This window comes from Oryctolagus cuniculus, chromosome 15 (assembly GCF_051225735.1).
Source record: "Oryctolagus cuniculus isolate XC-2025 breed Fujian yellow rabbit chromosome 15, ASM5122573v1, whole genome shotgun sequence".
Taxonomy (NCBI): domain Eukaryota; kingdom Metazoa; phylum Chordata; class Mammalia; order Lagomorpha; family Leporidae; genus Oryctolagus; species Oryctolagus cuniculus.
In genome coordinates, this window is record NC_142881.1 from 63530174 (window position 1) to 63548674 (window position 18501).

Genomic DNA, 18501 nt, shown 5'->3' on the forward strand with positions numbered 1-18501 from the left:
ACATTGCCTGGCTCAGAGGCAGGTCCTGATTCTTTAACTGAGTTCCTTGTGTCCTGGTCCAGTCTTCCCTTGCCAGGTCCAGCCCAGCACAGATCCTTCACTGTGGTCAAGCCAGCCTCTGCACTGTCCCCAAATGTCCCATACGTCCACACCAAATGGTTCTGCAGTTTTGGGGAGCTGAATTTCACCCTAATCACCCCAATCACTCCTCTAACCTCTAAGGTTCACTTCAGGTTAGTGACTGGGACCTTCAGTTCCTTGTCAGTGGACGTCCTCACTTCACAGATGAGGGGACAGAGCCAGTGGAAACTGAGGGAAGTGTCTTGTCAGGTTAAACTTGCAGTTAATAATGACATATTAAAGTTCCTTTAAATGGAGGTAGATTCAAAAAGTCCTGGTTTGAATCTTAATATGTGATTCCTGTCTCTCTCTCTCTCTTTTTTTTTTTTTTAAGATTTATTTATTTTGGCCAGCGCCGTGGCTCAATAGGCTAATCATCCACCTTGCGGCGCCGGCACCCCTGGTTCTAGTCCCGGTCGGGACGCCGGATTCTGTCCTGGTTGCTCCTCTTCCAGGCCAGCTCTCTGCTGTGGCCTGGGAGGGCAGTGGAGGATGGCCCAAGTCCTTGGGCCCTGCACCCACATGGGAGACCAGGAGAAGCACCTGGCTCCTGGTTTCGGTTCAGCGCGGTGCGCCGGCTGCAGCGCTCCGGTAGCAGCTGCCACTGGGGGGTGAACCAATGGAAAAGGAAGAACTTTCTCTCTGTCTCTCTCTCTCACTGTCTAACTCTGCCTGTCAAAAAAAAAAAAAAAAGATTTATTTATTTTACTTGAAAGTCAGAGTTAACACAGAGAGAGAAGAGAGAGAGAGGGCTCTACTTTTTTTTTTTTTTTTTAATTTGACAGATTTGGACAGAGTTGGACAGTTGATTCACTTCCCAAATGGCCGCTATGGCCGGTGCTGTGCCGATTCAAAGCCAGGAGCTGTGGGGAGCAGCTCGGACTAGACTGTTACTGGAATTAAGACTTATTCTATGCATCTGCTCTCCTACAATATGGTGCTGGGAGAGGAGAAAACAGCTTCTACCCAGCTGCCTCCAGTTCAACCAATTAACTGTAGGACTTGCTCCTGATTGGAGAGCAGCGTACTTGGCGTGTGGGCAGCCGAGTTAGGATTGGCGGAAGAGGACTATAAAGGAGGAGAGAGACGGCATGCACCGGGAACATCTATGGGGAACATCTAAGGGAACCCGTGCAGCCCCCCAGAGAGCCGGCCGGCGGTGTGCCGCTCCCCTGCGGAAGTGGGGAATGTGGCCAGGGGGAACTGCCCTTCCACGGAGGTGGAAGGGATAGTAGCCAACCCGGGAAGAACCAGCAGCAAACCCGGGGAGGGCCGAGCAGATGAAAGAACAGCGCAGGGTCCTGTGTCGTTCCTCCACGAAGAGGGGGAGCGACATAATGGTGCCGTGACTCGGATATGAAGCCTAGGCAGGGTTCAGTGTCGTTCCCCCACGAAGAGGGGGAGCGACAAGGAGCCAGGTACTTCCTCTGGGTCTTCCATACAGGTGCAGGGGCCCAAAGACTTGGGCCATCTTCTACTGCTTTTCTAGGCCACAGCAGAGAGCAGGATCAGAAATGGAGCTGCCGGGTCTCGAACCGGCGCCCATATATGCTGCACATGTCAGCTTTACCTGCTGTGCCACAGCGCCGGCCCTGATTCCTGGCTCTTAATCCCTTTCTGTTTTTTAAAATTTTGTCCTCTCTGAATTTTGATAAGGTTATCTTCAGGACAGAGATTGGCATTGACTTATTAGATGTGTACATTATGCCCTGCGGCCCCATAACTTGTTTCTTAGTCTATTGCTTGGGTAGCCATGTTTGGGTAATTCTTTTAAGCTTGGTATTACCAGTGCTATCTTTGGTTGTATATTATACTTTTAATTTTTTTTAAGATTTATTTATTTGAAAGAGTTACAGAGAGTAATCTTGTGTGTCAGTCACATGCACACACATACAGGAAGAGAGAGAGAGAGAGAGAGATATTGATCTTGTGTTTGCTGATTACTCTATGGATGCCTGCGATGACCAGGCCTGAGCCAGGCCAGAAGGCCTGGAAGGAGCCAGGAGCATCATCTGGGTCTCCCATGTTGGCGGCAGGGACCCAAGAACTTGGGCCATCTCCTGCTGCTTTTCCCAGGCCTTTAGCAGGGAGCAGGATGGGAAGTGGAGAAGCGGGACAGGAATCAGTGCCCATATGGGATGCCGATGTCACAGGCAGTGGCTTTATCCGCTCTGCCACAATGCCACGCCCAACATTTATACTTCTTTATGCTGGATTAGCTCTGCAGTGGTCATTGGTTTTCTTCCCCTAGTCGGAAAATATATGATAGTTACCTCATGCTTGAATGTTTAGAACAAACTTTTTTTTTAAAGAAAGCAACTATCTTTTTATTTATTTTAATGTCTTGATTATTTTGAAACCCATAAAAATGTTTTCATGAATGAACTTGGGTTTATTCAACAAATTCTGATTACTTGAACCTTTCTAAGTCCCGAGAGATTCTAGTTCATGCTTTATGGAACTGTTTACTGTAGGAGGAAATCTAAATAGAAAACACAGCACAGGGGCCAGTGCTGTGGCACAGTGGGTTAAAGCCCTGGCCTGAGGCGCCCGCATCTCGTATGGGTGCCGGTTCAAGTCCTGGCTGCTCCTTTTCCAGTCCAGCTCTCTGCTATGGCCTGGGAAAGCAGCAGAAGGTGGCCCTGATGCTCGCGCCCTTGCACCCATGTGGGAGATCGGGAAGAAGCACTGGCTCCTGGCTTCAGATCTGCACAGCTCTGGCTGTTGTGGCCATTTGGGGAGTGAACCAACGGAAGGAAGACCATTCTTTCTGTCTTTCCCTCACTGTCTATAACTCTACCTCTCAAATAAATAAATAAAATCTTTTAAAAAAAGATCAAAATTACCTTTTAAATATCTCAGGTAGATGCTTGGTGTAGGGTTTCTGCCTTCTAGTCCTTTATTCTCTATTTGATTATTGCCGTTACTGTGGCTTATGGACACATCGGATTATTAGAATATCATGTTATTAGGAAAACTAAGCTGTTACTCTGGGAGATGTATAACTTTAAAAATCCTAGAATTTAGCACTAAAATAGACCTTATATAGGGAAATAGCAGTGAAAGAGCCATGAAATGACTTTGTTCTTAGTACTCATCAAGTTAATACAGAGCTGATTATGGGTCACACATCTTCTGATTGTCCTACTCTGTTCATTTCCTGCTAAATTTTACAGTTTTGTGTTTCATTTGAAAAATTTTAAGGCTGATTTTACAAAGTGAATGGGAGGTGGTGGGTGATCGGCACAGTAGTTAAGATGCCTGCATCCCATGTCAGAGTGCCTGGTTTGAGTCTTGGCTCCTTTGCTTCCATTTCCTGCTAACATACACCTTGAGAAGCAGCAGGTAATGGTTGAAGCCCCTGGGCCCTTGCTACCTATGTGGAAGACCCAAGTTGAATTCTGGGCTCCTACTTTCAGCCTGGCTTAGCCCTGGCTATAGCGGGCATCTGGGGAGTGAACCAGCAGATGGGACATCTGTCTCTCTTGCTCTCATTCAAATAAATAAAATGAATAAATTTTAAAAATTTGATAAAAATAGAAACATAAAAAATGCCATCTCATGCCCTAATTATTTCAGAACTGCATTAAAGGAAGTTTAGTTTTAGCAGGGTATTAGACCCAGCTGGTGATACAATTTACCAAGTTATATATCTGTCATATACACAGTTTATGGGCCAGTAATTCACTAAACTTATTACAGTTAATTTGCTTGACATTTCATTGTTACATAGGCTGTCTCACTGCAGGCATTTAAGGCTTTTACCAAAGTGCAGTGAGAATTCAGCCTGTAGAGGACAAGTCTTAACAGGTGTCATCAAGCTTGATTAAATCAGAGTAAATATTCAAAGACAGTTTGAGTTTGGGTACTTACTATGAGAATTTCACCCTAACCACTTTTAAAATTTTTATTTATTTATATGTTTGAAAAGTGAAGAGACAAATTTATTGTCCTCTGGTTTGTTCCCCAAATGTCGACAACAGCCAGGGTGAGGGCATGCCAAAGCCAGGAGCTTGGAACTCAGTCTGGGTCTCCCATGTGAGTGGCAGAGACCCAACCACTTGAGCCATCACCTGTTGCCTCCCACAGTGCATGTCAGAAGGAAGCTGGGATGGAGAATGAGCCAGAACTCAAATCCAGGCACTCGGTAGCGTATGTGGGCATCTCAAGCATCATCTTAACCCCTCTGCTGAATGCCTGCCTCAACGTTTCTCTTAAAAATAATGATCTTTCCCAAAGGATCTTTAATGATGTTAATTGTATTTAGTTCTTTAAAGATTTATTTATTTATTTGAAAGGCAAAATGACAGGCCATGTTCTGCTGCTTTCCCAGGTGCATTAGCAGGGAGCTGGATTGGAAGTGGAGCAGCTGGGACTCCAACTGGAGCTCATATGCGATTCTGGTGTTGCAGGCAGTAGCTTATCCTTCCGTGCTACCACACTGGCCTTGATTGTATTTATTAACCTAGAGGGAAGCTATTTACTTTTTTACTTTGCTAGCTAAGTTTTCAGTTTTACATTTAGATTTTGCTATTTATTGTCCATTTTATTTGAGGAGTACTTAGAGTAACCAGGAGAGAGTTGCTGAGGAATCCGGTATCGCTGTTTGAGGCTCTCTGGAAGACGGTTAGAAATGTGCTGACAAGCTCCTGTGTGCTTTTTTGCCTTCTAAAACAGGCCTACTTTGTGCTTCCTGTATACACTAAGAGTTGTTACAGGGTGTTTAAGGGTGTTAATGTCTACCTTATACTTCAGTTCAGGCCATTGATAAGAATGATAACTTGTCATATAATAGGAAAGCAAGGAGTCTAGCTTGGACTACCCCGACTTCTATAGCTAGAGGAGTAGATAAAGAAGAAAACATCAAGGGTCCAAGGGCATTGTCAACTTCATTCAGTTCTCACCAGGAACCTGTGAGGGTATTAATTATCCTGGTTTTCTGGGTGGGGAAGTTGAGGATGAGATAGTTTCACTTCTTCAGTGTCAGAAACTGTTTTAGTGCCAGGGAAGCAAAGATGAACAAGACAGATGCTTTGGATTTAAGCCTGGGTCTAGGAAGAATTAACAGTGCACCAAACTGAGTGTCATTATGGGTCTTCCTTCCTTTTCATTGTCTGCTCCTTCTTGTAATCTCAAGCATCTACTGCAGTTTTCTTCGAAGAGCTCTTATCATTCATCCCACTGACTTCATTTCTTAAATCTCCCCCCAGTCTCCAGGTGCCAGTTGGTAGGGGCCTAAGGTATTTGACTCCAGCAGATCTTAAAAATTTAGTTTGGAACTTTGAAAAGTCCCAGTAGACCTGCTAATTATTGAGTATTGTTTCTATACCAGACACTTTCATAACATTTTGTAGTTAACTCCAAAGCAGTCCTTCAGTCAAAATACTTCTCCCATTGTACAGTTGGAAAAATGAAGACCTAGTAAAGTTAATAACCTGGAATCATTCAGAAAACATCTATGGAACTCTTGCTTTTTGTGAGGCATGCTAGTTTCTGTTCTGCTTTGGGACAAGAAATACTGTTTGAGGCCTCCCTAAATTGAGTTTACAACTTAAACCGCAGTTTGAAAAAAATATTTCTTGTCAATAGGTGAGCCTCTGGAGAATTTTGAGTAGGGAAATCACATGATCAGGTATGGTACTTTTAGGTAGGTCACGTTGGCAGCGGTGGGAAGGCTGGCTGCAGATGGTGGATCAGAAAGGTGGAGTCCAGTGGGTCAGGCAGGAGTTCAGTAGCACTGGGGGCAGGAACAGCACAGGAGAGAGATTTAGGAGTTAAATTGATGGGACTTGTAAATTGGATGTGGATTATCACTTAGCTAGCACCAGGTAGGAAGCTAAATGAGTTCAAGGTCTGACTTTATTATCCAGGCACTGAGACTTTATTTCTTGACCTTCTTTGAAATGTTTCTTCTTATAGTCATGTTAAATATGTTTGTTTTCTTTTCTCATAATTTTATCTTTTTAAAAAATTAATTCTATTTGAAAGAGTTACAGAGAGAGGTAGAGACACACAGAGAGAGGTCTTCCAGCTGCTAATTCACTCCCCAAATGGCCACAATAGTCAGAGCTGAGCCAATCTGAAGCCAGGAGCCAGGAGCTTCCTCTCGGTCTCCCATGTGGGTACAGGGGCCCAAGGACCTGGGACATCCTTCACTGCTGTCCCAGGCCTTTGCAGAGAGCTGGATCAGAAGTGGAGCAGCCGGGACTCAAACTGGTGCTCATGTGGGTTGCCGGCCCTGCAGGTGGTGGCTTTACCCGCTATGCTATAGTGCCAGCCCTGGGATTGCTTTTTTTAGAAAGCATACATTCTTTGGTTTTCTAGGTATTACAGTAAAATAGTAGGTATCTGTTTCTGTGGTAACTATGACCATTCATTTATTAAAAATTTTTATGGGGACCGGTATTGTGGTGTAACGGGTTAAGCTGCCACCTGTGATGCTGGCTTTCTATATGGGTGCCGGTTTGTGTCCTGGCTGCTCCTCTTCTGATCCGTTTTTTTGCTAATGCGTCTGAGAAAGCAGCACAAGATGGCACAGGTGCCTGGGACCTTCTTCCCTTATGTGTAGGGGACCCAGATGAAACTCTTGTTACTTTCTTTGAGCTGACCCAGACCTGGCAGTTATGGCCATTTGAAGAGTGAATCAGCACATGGAAGATCTAAATCTCTTTATGTCTCCCTCTCTTTCTGTAACTCTGCCTTTTAAATAGTAAAGCTTTAAAAACAATTTTGTTTACATTTTATTTGAAAGGGGGAAAGAAAGAGAGAGATGGAAAGACAGAGGCAAACAGATGTTTCACTCCCCAAATGCCCACAATAGCCAGGGCTGGGCTAGGCTAAAGCCAGAAGCAGCGAATGCAAGTGGGTACCCGAGCTGACAGTGCTCAATTTGTTGAACCATCTGTTACCTCTCAGGGTATGCACAAATAGGAAGCTGGATTAGAAGTAGAGGAGTCAGGACTTTAACCAGGCACTCTTAGATGAGATGCAGGCATCCCAGGCAGCTGCTTAATCTCTGGGTCATTTGCTTGCCTTGGATAACTGTGGCAGTTTCTTAGAGACTGTGCAATATCTGTGCTATCAGGAGAGATTGTGTTTACAGTATTTTTTGTGAACGTTTTGAAATCTTATGGAAAGTAAGTCATTGAGGATTGGGTGCCATGTAATGATTCTGCTTCCTGTCTCTTCCAGTAACTTGCTGTTTCAACTTGGGCAAGTCACTTAACCTCTTTGTCCTTAGTATTTTTGTCACGTAAATAAGGTTGTTTGATCAGGTGAACTTATGGTTTTTTTTTTTTTTTTTTTTTAAGATTGATTTATTTATTTGAAAGGAAGAGTAATGGAGAGAGATCTTTCATCCACTTGCTTACTCCCCAGTTGCCTACAATGGCCAGGAATAGGCCAAGCCAAAGCCAGGAGCAAGGAACTCCATTTGGGTCTCTCATGTGTGTGGCAAGTACACAAGCACCGTGGCCATCATCCTGTGCCTCCCAGATGCACTAGAGGGAGCTGGATTGGAGGCATGAAGTAGCTGGGACTCAAACCAGGCCCTATGATATGGGATGAGGGCATTCCAAGTGGTAGCTTAACTTGGTGTGCTGCAGTACCTGCTGCCAAAGTGATTTTTAAATTATAAGACATGTTTCATTTTTAGGTAACACTTCAGGAGTAATTTGTAGTTGTTTCATTGAGTGGTTTGTATAAAATCATAAACTCAGGTATCTCATATTTGCTCATTCTTAAAAGGGTCAAGGAATTGAAATGAAGGTAAATACTCTTCCAGTTTCTTCTGCACAGTTTTGAGATTACTTCTGACGTTTTTGATGGGCAAGTCATCTTATAGTCCCTTGAAACAGCACATTTTGCCTTTAGTGCCATCACTCTCTTTTGTCTTCTTTTCTCCAATGCAGACTGCTTCAGGAATGCAGAAAGAGATAAGATATGGTGGGGAGTCCAGAGAGTTGGAGAGCTGGGAGAGGGAAGAAAGCAGTTAAGGTTGGAGTATTGAAGTAAGATGGGACCAGACTAGTAATTTACTAGTTCCTGCCATGCTGAAACAGAACACGTTTCCCTTTTCCTTGGTGGTCACAATAGGAGTCCTCAGTGGGAAAACAGTAACAAGTGATTAACTGGGGCCAACACCATGGTGCAGTACATTAAGCCACGGCCTGCAGCGCCTGCATCCTATATGGGCACTGATTTGAGTCCTGGCTGTTCCCACTTCCGATCCAGCTCCCTGCTAACGGCCTGGGAAAGCAGCAGAGGATGGCCCAAGTCCTTGGGCCCCTGCCACCAAAGTGGGAGACTCAGATGAAGCTCCTGGCTCCTGGGTTCAGCCTGGCCCACGCCCGTTCGTTGTGTGCATTAGGGGAGTGAACCAGTGGATGGAAGATGTCTGTTTCTTTGTGCCTCTCCCTCTCTGTCTATAACTCTGCCTCTTAAATAAATAAATAAATCTTTAAAAGAAAAACAAGTGATTAATTGCCATTAATAGTCCACCGGTAGTCTACATAAAATACCCCAGCTCTGTGAACTGAGCCTAGTACAGTGTCAAGAATATAGAATCAGTCAGTGTTGGATGGGTGAGAGTCTGTGAATTAAACAGCGCTGGAGACCATCTGAATCCTCCACGCCTGTGGGTCACACAGCTGTAGACCATCATATCTTCTGAACTCATAAACTATAGTAATGGAAATCACAGAAATGTCAAGAAGGAATGATTTCTTTTTGATTCATTTAGCAGCTAATAATCTTACAACAATTCATAGATGGCATGAAACAAGCAGGACTATATAAAATGCTAGGTAAGGATAGTGATGGAAAGTGATTATAGAACTGTTTTAAGTAATTTAAGAAGCTGGTACAGTGACATCTTCTTGGCATGTGTTAGTCGGGGGTGGGCAGTGCTGAACACTGCAGAATAGAGAGGGACTGTTTGAAAGAGGTGCTGCCGATTTGAGATTCCTTCAATAAATATATTTCCAAAGACGACAGATTTTTGGAGGTGTTTATTTTGGAACTAATCTTCTGTATTTCCATTCTGTTCCCACTGTATCCTGTATCTTGAACTGCCAGAGTTGTTCTCGCTGCCATGAAGCAGGGCTGTGGCAAGTGGCCAAGTGTGATAAAAACCCATTTTTCATTTTAAAACAGAATACAGATGTCACAATACTTTAAAGAAGAATTTAAAGATAGACTGAGTGTAGTGGAAGAAGTAGTAAAAACCTAATGAGATTGGAGGTGTTTGATTTGCTTATGATGGCATTACATTTTTTTTTTTACAAAAATATCAGCTCATGTCTTTTTTTTTTTTTTTTTAAGATTTTAATTCTTTGAGAGGTAGAGTTACAGAGGAAGAGACAGAGAGAGAGGTCTTCCATTCACTGGTTCACTCCCCAAATTGCTGCAAGGGCTAGAGCTGGGCTGATCTGGAGCCAGGAGCCAGGAGCTTCTTCTGGGTCTCCCATATGTGTGTAGGGGCCCAAGCACTTTCACTGCTTTCCTAGGCCATAGCAGAGAGCTGGATAGGGAGAGAAGCAGCCAGAACATGAACCAATGCAGAGACTTTAACCCACTTAGCCACAACATAGCCCCCCCACCCCGCACCTTTTTTTTGTTTGTTTGTTTGTTTTTTGAAGATTTATTTATTTATTTGAAGAATGGAGTAACAAGACGGAGAGACAGAGATCTTCTGTTTGCTGATACGCTTCCCAAATGGCTGCAACGGCTGGAGCTGGGCTGATCCAAAGCCAGGAACTAAGAGCTTCTTCTGGGCCTCCCAAATGGGTGCAGGGGTCCCAGCACTTGGGTCATCTTCCACTGCTTTCCCAGGCCATTAGCAAGGAGCTGGATTGGAAGGGAGCAACTGAGACCTGAACAGGCACTCATGGGATTCTAGCACCACAGGCGGCGTTTTTACCCACTATGCCATGGCACCGACCCCATGTCTAGCTTATCTGTCAGTTTTTCTTGCCTCTCTTTTCCTGATATTTGAGTGCTGGTACTAGAAGCTGCAAACAGATAGGGAAAATGAGTTTTCTGATCATGAACTGGTAGTGGTGGTTTCAGTCGTGTTTTGAGGAGGTAGGGGTGGAGAAGCAAAGGGTATACTTTATGTCAATGTCTGTATACATACATACATGTTAATGCTTTGGTTGTGTTTTATTTTGTTCTTGTTTTAACACCAAAGAAAATGAAATCTTTTGAACATTAAAAAATTTTTTAGCTCCTACTTAAATGTTTAAGTGTTGTCCAAGCATAGCTGAAATGGTAAAACAGAATTTTGATATAACATATTACAGAACTTGGGAATACCCCTTAATTTAAAGGAGAGCTGAATGTTAGACAGTGCTTTCTTTAATTTTAATGTCTCGCTCTGCATTGGTCTTTGGTTCAGACTGAATTCACGTTCTTAGCATGGCCAAGTGCCACAAAGTTGGGTGAGCGTTAAATATATAATGAGTTTCTTTTTAATAGCAGTGCTTTTAGCAGTGAAAGGGGGAGAATGAAAGGGAACTGTAATAGATTTCTTACCCCCAAATGTGTGTTCTTGGTAGAATTAAAAGTAGAGATAAAGCTGAAGCCTTGGGTTATGGATTTGAAGGTCCCATCATAGCCAGCATCAGAAAGTCACAGCACTAGTGGAAGAGAGACAGACTCAGCAGCTTGCAGTCATAGTAGCTTCCTCGGGATTTCTTTCCGGGTGTGCGTGGGGGTGGGGGGGTGGACCCTTCATAAGGGCTTTACGTTGTGTGGAATCAACTATATAAGGGGATAAGTCTTTGCAAATTATGAAGGGTATCATTTCTATAAGAACAAGAATAACTGATTTGATGTCTTTTAGCTTGAGAAATTGAACACTATAGTTGCTGCCCCCAAATACCTTTCCCTCAGTCTTATTTCTTGTCCTTTCTCCCAAAGTACCATGGTTTCAAATATAATGTTTACTGTACCATGCCTGTGTTTATCCTTTTAGTAGATAAGTGTCTGTCTACAAACCTTAGAGAGTATTGTAAGCGTGTTTGGAAACATTTAGAAGGTAATCCTCTGTATGTATCCTTCTGCCATTTGTTCTTTTTGGTTAGTACTTTTTAAAAAAGTAGTTGTTAGTATTTAGTGGTTCTTGCTTATTCATTTTTAAACTGCTTTTTGTCATTTTTATCTCTATTCATATATTTAATCATTCTCCCATTGGCTGTTGGCCTTTAGAGCAGAGTATTTGGGGGATGGAAGGAGGAATCTATTATGTCATATTTAAAGTTAGACTAGGAATGCTGTTTTGACTTTCAAAAAAGCCAGTTTCCTTTTTTGGTTTGCAGTGTCCTGGTGTATAACATTCCTGGGAAAACCCTTTGTTCTTCCCTGAGGGAAGGCGGAGAAGCCCAGTGTTTCCTTACACAGAGGAACACGTCTCGTCTCGTGTGAAGCACAGAACTGCATCTGCTGTGATGCGGGAAGCTTGTGAGGGATGGAGCTGCTGCGGCCAAAGCTTAATTGACTAAAATCCTCAGATTTTTCAAGTGCAGACAAGTCTTGGATGGAAATTTCTTGGCATGAATTCATTGTTTCTTTTCTCTGTTTGAAACTATCCATAATTTGGAGATGGTCTGCTTTATTTTTTAAGAGGATATGCGCCTTTTATGGTAAAAAAAAAAAAAGGCTGTCCTAGAATTGCCATGGTTTTATGAGGCAAGCTGAAAAAAAGGAAGGCTAAGGAATGAGGGGAGAGACTTCTTTTTGAGACAGGTGGTTTCCAAGAAATATTTGTCTTTTTTTTTTTTTTAATCAGAATGACTTAGGGGAGGAGGGGGGAGCTTCCATCCTTTGGGTCACTCCCCAGATGGCTACAATAGGAGAGCTAGGCTGAAGCCAAGAGCCTGGAACTCCATTTGGGTCTCCCATACGAATAATAGGGCCCAAGTACTTGGGCTACTATCCATTGCCTTCCCAGGTGGATTCGCAGGAAGCTGGATAGTAAGTGGAGCAGCCAAGACTCAAATCAGCATGCTAATATAGGACACAGGAGGCCCAAGTGGTGGCTTAACCTGCTACACCACAACCCTGGCCCCAAAATTTGTTTTACTAATGAATCTTCTGTGTGTATTAGTGTGTATGTTTGATAGTCATTGTTCTTAAAAAAGCAGTCTTATACTTTTTTTATCTTCTCAGTTTGATGCTGTTGTCTTTCATTTGTAGCATTGTTGGTAATGGTTGGAGCATTTTTGTGGAATGCACAGTGCGGAGCTTCATTCAGGTTGTACCTCCAAATGATTTGCTATAGTGCATTAACCAGAAATGCTGAGACAGCAAGGGAAACACTAATAAATGGATGCTTTCCAGGGACTGTAGCTAAGGCAAGCAAACATCAGCCAAAATTAAGATGAAAATGTTGGTTAGGCACTCAAGATGTAGTCTGGCCAAATATGCTATTAGCAGTGGATCTCCTGTTCTAATTAAATTAATTGGGATCTGGGCAGTTTGAACCACCAGATTGTTAAAAAGGATGGCCAATTTTAAGGATATTAGAATTAGGGGTTATACAAGAATAGTCTTTTGGCTAAAAATTAGGATAAAAAATTATCTCTTTGCTTTTTGGATAGATTCCGGAGCCTTAAAGATGATTAAACTCAGCTGCCTGTTTACTTGTTACCCGGTTCTGTAGGAAAGCTGCTGAATGTACCTCCAGTAAAGGAAAACATTTTTTAATGGTTGGAATGATTAGATGGAAGGAGGGAGTAGGGTATTGCTAATTAAGAATGCTTTATTTTTTTCATAATTGTTGTTTTTCTTACTAACTGCACAATTTTTTTTACTCAGGACTAGTGCACTTGTTTTTGGGAAGAGGAGGTAGTGGTATGTGAAGTGTTTCTTCTATTGTTTTTGTTTTGAGATAATCTCTTATTTTCCAAAAGAATTACTTAATTTTACTTGAAAGGCAAAAAGACAGAGACAATGGGAAATCTTTCATCCACTGGTTCATTCTTCAAATGCTGGCAACAGCAGGACTGAGACAGGCTAAAACAAGGTTTTCCATGTGGGTGACAGTAACACAGTCTCCTTGAGTCCAGGGTGTGCATTAGCAAGAAGCTAGAATTGGAAGCAGAGCCAGGATTTGAACCCAGGCACTCTGATACTGGATGTGAGCATCCCAAGTGGTGACTTAACCATTGGGCCAAATGCCTCTTCCTGTGTCTTATCATTCTACACTTGATCTTAGCCAAAAGGCCAAGAAGCAATGTGTCTTATTCTGAAGCAGAATCCCTGTGCTGAAAAGCTGTGTGGCTAGGCAAATGAATTGTTTGTTTTCATTCCTTTAGTGAACTAAGATTTCTAAGTTTTGTAAACTTGTTTCTTTTTCTTTTTTTTTTTTATCTTTTATTTAATGCATATAAATTTCCAAAGTACGACTCATGGGTTACAATGGCTTTCCCCCCCATACCGTCCCTCTCACCCACAACCCTCCCCTTTCCCACTCCCTCTCCCCTTCCATTCACATCAAGATTCATTTTCGATTATCTTAATATACAGAAGATCAGCTTAGTATACCTTAAGTAAGGATTTCAACAGTTTGTTCCCACACAGAAACATAAAGTGAAAAATAATAGATGATTTTTTTTTAAATGATGATGAAATCAGATCAGACCTATTGTCATGTTTAATCCCAGTGAGAGTCAAGTTGGGAATTGATAATTTCTTTTCTTTTCTTTTCTTTTTTTTTTTTTTTACAGAAGATCAGTTTAGTGTACATTAAGTAAAGATTTCAATCGTTTGCACCCCCATAGAAACACAAAGTGAAATATACTGTTTGAGTACTCGTTATAGCATTAAGCCTCAGTGTACAGCACATTAAGGACAGAGATCCTATATGAGGAGTAAGTGCACAGTGACTCCTGTTGTTGACTTTACAAATTGACACTCCTGTTTATGGCATCAGTAATCTCCCTATGCACCAGTCATGAGTTTCCAAGGCTATGGAAGCCCCTTGAGTTCTCCGACTCTTATCTTGTTTAGACAAGGTCATAGTCAAAGTGGAGGTTCTCTCCTCCCTTCAGAGAAAGGCACCTCCCTCTTTGAAGACCTGTTCTTTCCACTGGGATCTCACTCACAGAGATCTTTTTGCCAGAGTGTCTTGGCTTTCCATGCCTGAAATACTCTCATGGGCTTTTCAGCCAGATCCGAGTGCCTTTAGGGCTGATTCTGAGGCCAGAGTGCTATTTAGGACATCCGCCATTCTATGAGTCTGCTGAGTATCTCACTTCCCATGTTGGATCACTCTCCCCTTTATTTATTCTATCGGTTAGTGTTAGCAGATACTAGACTTGTTTATGTGCTCCCTTTGACTCTTAGTCCTTTCATTATGATCAATTGTGAACTGAAATTGATCACTTGGAATAGTGAGATGGCATTGGCACATGCCACCTTGATGGGATTGAATTGGAATCCCCTGGTAAACTTGTTTCTAAAACTAGTAAAAGTTCCTGAATGAACCTGTGTAGCCTAAACTTTCTGTTGTCAGAATCTTTTCTAACTGAAAAAAAAAAAATTATTTCTTCATTGTTTATTAGGTTTCTATCAGTTTTTGATATTCTGGAAGCACAGAAATGAAGTTAAAAAAAGTTTCCCTTCTTTAATCAGAAAGTATTTCTAAGACTATGTGTTTATGAATTGTTTCAGATTCCCAGTATTTACATTGGTTTGAGCTTACCATGTGGTACCGAAGATTTAATACAGTATTTCTCATAGTCAGTCTGGATTTATTCTAGATTACAGCTCATATTCCTATCATAGAGTCCTCAATTCCTGAGGCTCACTCTCATAACTAATGGTCTTTTTGAACTTCCTTTTCTTCTTTTGCATTATGCACTGAGCTAGCCACGTTAGCAGGTTCAGGAGGGCCTTTACCTTCCACATTGACTTTACTTTCTTCTGTTCTTTTAGGTGTTTCACTACCATTCCTACAGTGGTTGGCAAGATTGCGTTTCCACCTCACTCTCCATGTTCCATGCCAGTGACAACCTAGCTGCTAGAGTGTGGAGCTGGCCTATGGAAGTCAAGTAAGTGCCTTTTTTACTGTTTAGCATGGTTTTTGCTTACTTTGCAAAGCCATGTAGAGGAACTTCTTAAGATTAGTTTTTAAAAAGGCACTTGCTTGGTTTTGTGGGCCAGCTCTTTGCTCCAGCCTGCTGTTGAACACCTGGTAGCTACGTGAGGCTGAATTTAGTGAAGTAACTCTTGCAGAATAGAACACTTTTATTAGGAGAAACCCTAAGGGCTGATACATATGAAGCTGGCCTGATTAGATGACTTCATACTGGTGAGGAACTCCTGTCCTATCCTAGAACAAATCAGAACAGTTAGCTCAGTTACTCTGGCCTTCTGGAAATTTAATAGGTTATGAATGACCGAGGATCTGCTAGGCTGCATGGGAACAGGGTAGCTCTCCCTGGAAAGCCAGTGACTGTGACATTTATCTTAATGAAGTTATGGTTGACTTTAATCAGGTTTGGGTTTCTGTGTTTATCAATGAATTTTCTAAAACCTGGTATTTTACTTTTGCAGGTCATCTTGTAAATTTTGCCTATGTAAATTAACACATCCCCTGTTATGTCATAACAACCATGTAAGGGAGAGTGTTTTCCTGCTCTGTCTTAGGTATTGGTGATGTGACCTGTTCACGCAGGGGAAACTTGAACATTCACAGGTATGTGAAGATCATGATTCATAAGCATTTTCTCCCTGCAAATGAAACAGTTCATTTCAGCATGAACTCTTGCTGAGATTTTACAAAATTGGTCTTGCTGGTTGATTTTCCTGCTCCCTGTTACTATAGAACAGGGATTGGTAAACTAGAAATGCTATTTGTTTTTGTAAATGAAGTTTTATTGAAACACAGATCCAGATATTTATATATCATCTGGCTGCCCTTGCACTATAATGGCAGAGTTGTGACCGAGACCATTGGTCCATGAAGTTTAAAATAGTTGTGATCTGGCCCTTTAAGAAAAAGTTTGGCAACTCCTACTATAGAAGAACAAAACCAAATTGTATTTAGATATAAACTTGCTAAAATCACAATTGATTCAAATAGGCTTCTAAAGAGAAAACTGAGAATGCCAAGACCTGTGTCATAATTTTGTTTTAGAATAGCTTTAGATTTGTGGAAAACAAGATGAGGATAGTCCACAGAGTTCCCAACTTTCTCTTTTCCTTATTGACGTATTACTGTAAATATTTGTTATGTGTGTATGGTTACAAATACTAGGTTAATTAAGTGGAAAAGCTATGATAGCAGTCCAATTTCTTTATCATTCATTATATTGTATATATAAATACATGTATTCATTATATTCTAAGTTTCAGATTCTTTAACAATTTTATAGTACATATAAGGATAAAAGATTTAACTGTGATATCTTACACAGCCCAGAATTGATAGTGAAAGAACCTCCTGATTCATGTAAGAATTATAATTAAAATGGATTTGAGGGGCAGGTGTCTTGCCTGGTGGTTTAGACCAAAGTTAGGACATCCACATCCCATGTTGGAGTGCTTGGGTTTGAGTCCTGGTATCGCTCCTAATTCTAGCTTTTTGTTAATGTGCACCATGGGAGGCAATTAGGATGGCTCAAGTACTTGAGTCCCTGCCATCCATGTGGGAGGCCGGGATTGAGTTGTCAGCTCCCAGCTTTGGCCCACTCCCAGCCACTGCGGTAATTTGGGGATTAAACCAGAAAATGGGAGTGTGCTTTCTGTCTCTCCCTCTCCGTGTTCCTCTACTTCTGAAATAAAATTAATTAATTAATTAAAATTTTTATGTGGACTTGAGATCATGGAAATTGAGGACTGCCATTTCAGGGATCACAGGACAAATGGGTGGTAGAACTGCAGCTAGAGGCTCGTCCTCTCGTCCTCGCTCGCGGTTCCTTCCTCCAGGTTTCAGTACCTGTTAGCAGGCTGCATGTTTTCTCTGTTAGCCCAAATGCATAGGCTGTTTCCCTTTACTCTCTCAGACCAAAAGGAAGGCCTTATGGTTTAAACCACAAAGATATGATTGTTGGAATGTTGATCTCACTTGGAGTTTGGATTCTTTCATTTTTTGTGGGTGACTGGGGAATTGCTTCTTAGTGAATCATTATGTGATTTTTAGTTATATACTCGAAAGGTTAAATTAGATGAGATAAAAAAGGAAGCCAGACTCTTGTTCATAATTTTATAGCTAGGAGCAAACCCAGAATTGTTATAGATAGAATTCTTCCCTCATGTATCTGTGTATCTAAACCCATAGATGGAAACTGTGTATGTGTATGTGGGTGCATGTGTGTGTGCCACTGGATTGCATTCTGAAAATAGTTTAGCAGATGTATTCCAATCTGCATATTATGTTACATAGTTTTAAGTGGACTTTGAAAATGAAGTTTAGATTTGTAGGAAAATGATGAGAAGGGGCTGGTGTTGTGGTATAGCAGGTTAAGCCACTGTCTGCAGCATTGGCATCCTGTGTGGATGCTGGTTGAGGCCCAGCTGCTCCAGTTCTGATCCAGCTCCCTCCTAATGCACCTGGGAAAGCAGCAGAATATGACTCAACTGCTTGGTCCCCTGCACTCGTGTGGGAGACCTGAATGAAGCTCCTGGCTTCTGACTTTAGTCTGACCCAGCCCTGGCTGTTCTAGCCATTTGGGGAGTGAACCAGTATATGGAAGATGTTTTTCTCTCTGTATCTGCCCCTCTTTCTCTGTAAGTCTGCCTTTCATATAAATAAAACAAATCTTATAAAGAAAAATGAGGATAGTCCATAAAGTTTCCATATATCCTTTTTCCTTATTGACATCTTACATTACTGTAGCATAATTGTTAAAATTAATGATACAATTTTGATGCACTTTTATTAATCAAAGTACATACTTTATTCAGATTTGCTTAGTTTTTGCCCAATATTCTTTTTTCTGTCCCAGAATTAAGTGATTATTGGCATGTTCATTGAGGTAGAAGATCATTTGTAGATTAGACAGTTCTGAGGTCCCTTTCCCTCTTAGATATTTTGATTAAATGAGTATAGCCTGCTGCTACAAAATTGTGACTTGCAACATTTATATTCTGTAACATGTTGAAAAGTCGATACTTTATCTTATTGAAGTCATGGCTCTTTGGTTGTTTGTTTCTAAATTTTAGCATCATCAGATTCAGAAAGGGTAAGACAAACTTGGTTACTTCTATTACTGTCCCATGCTAAACCTCAGATGAAAATTTTCTGGGGCCCGTGCTGTGGCTCGCTAGTCCTCCTCCTGCAGTGCCGGTACTCGGGTTCTAATCCCAGTTGGGGCACTGCTTCTGTCCTGGTTGCTCCTCTTCCAGTCCAGCTCTCTGCTGTGGCCCGGGAGTGCA

The 18501-nt window shown here is 41.9% G+C and overlaps 1 protein-coding gene across 4 annotated transcripts in view; it reads left to right on the forward strand.

The window, feature by feature from the left end:
* Positions 1-18501, forward strand: part of MCU (mitochondrial calcium uniporter) — a 213088-nt gene that overhangs the window by 3263 nt on the left and 191324 nt on the right. The window contains exons 2-3 of one of the 4 annotated variants that reach the window (XM_089313425.1): positions 15058-15173; positions 15679-15820. The exons of 1 other annotated variant lie outside the window; for it this stretch is intronic. The gene's annotated coding sequence lies outside the window, so the exon portion shown is untranslated. The remainder of the gene's footprint in view (positions 1-15057; positions 15174-15678; positions 15821-18501) is intronic. 2 more of the 4 variants (XM_008269976.5, XM_008269977.5) reach the window with 2 other exon arrangements.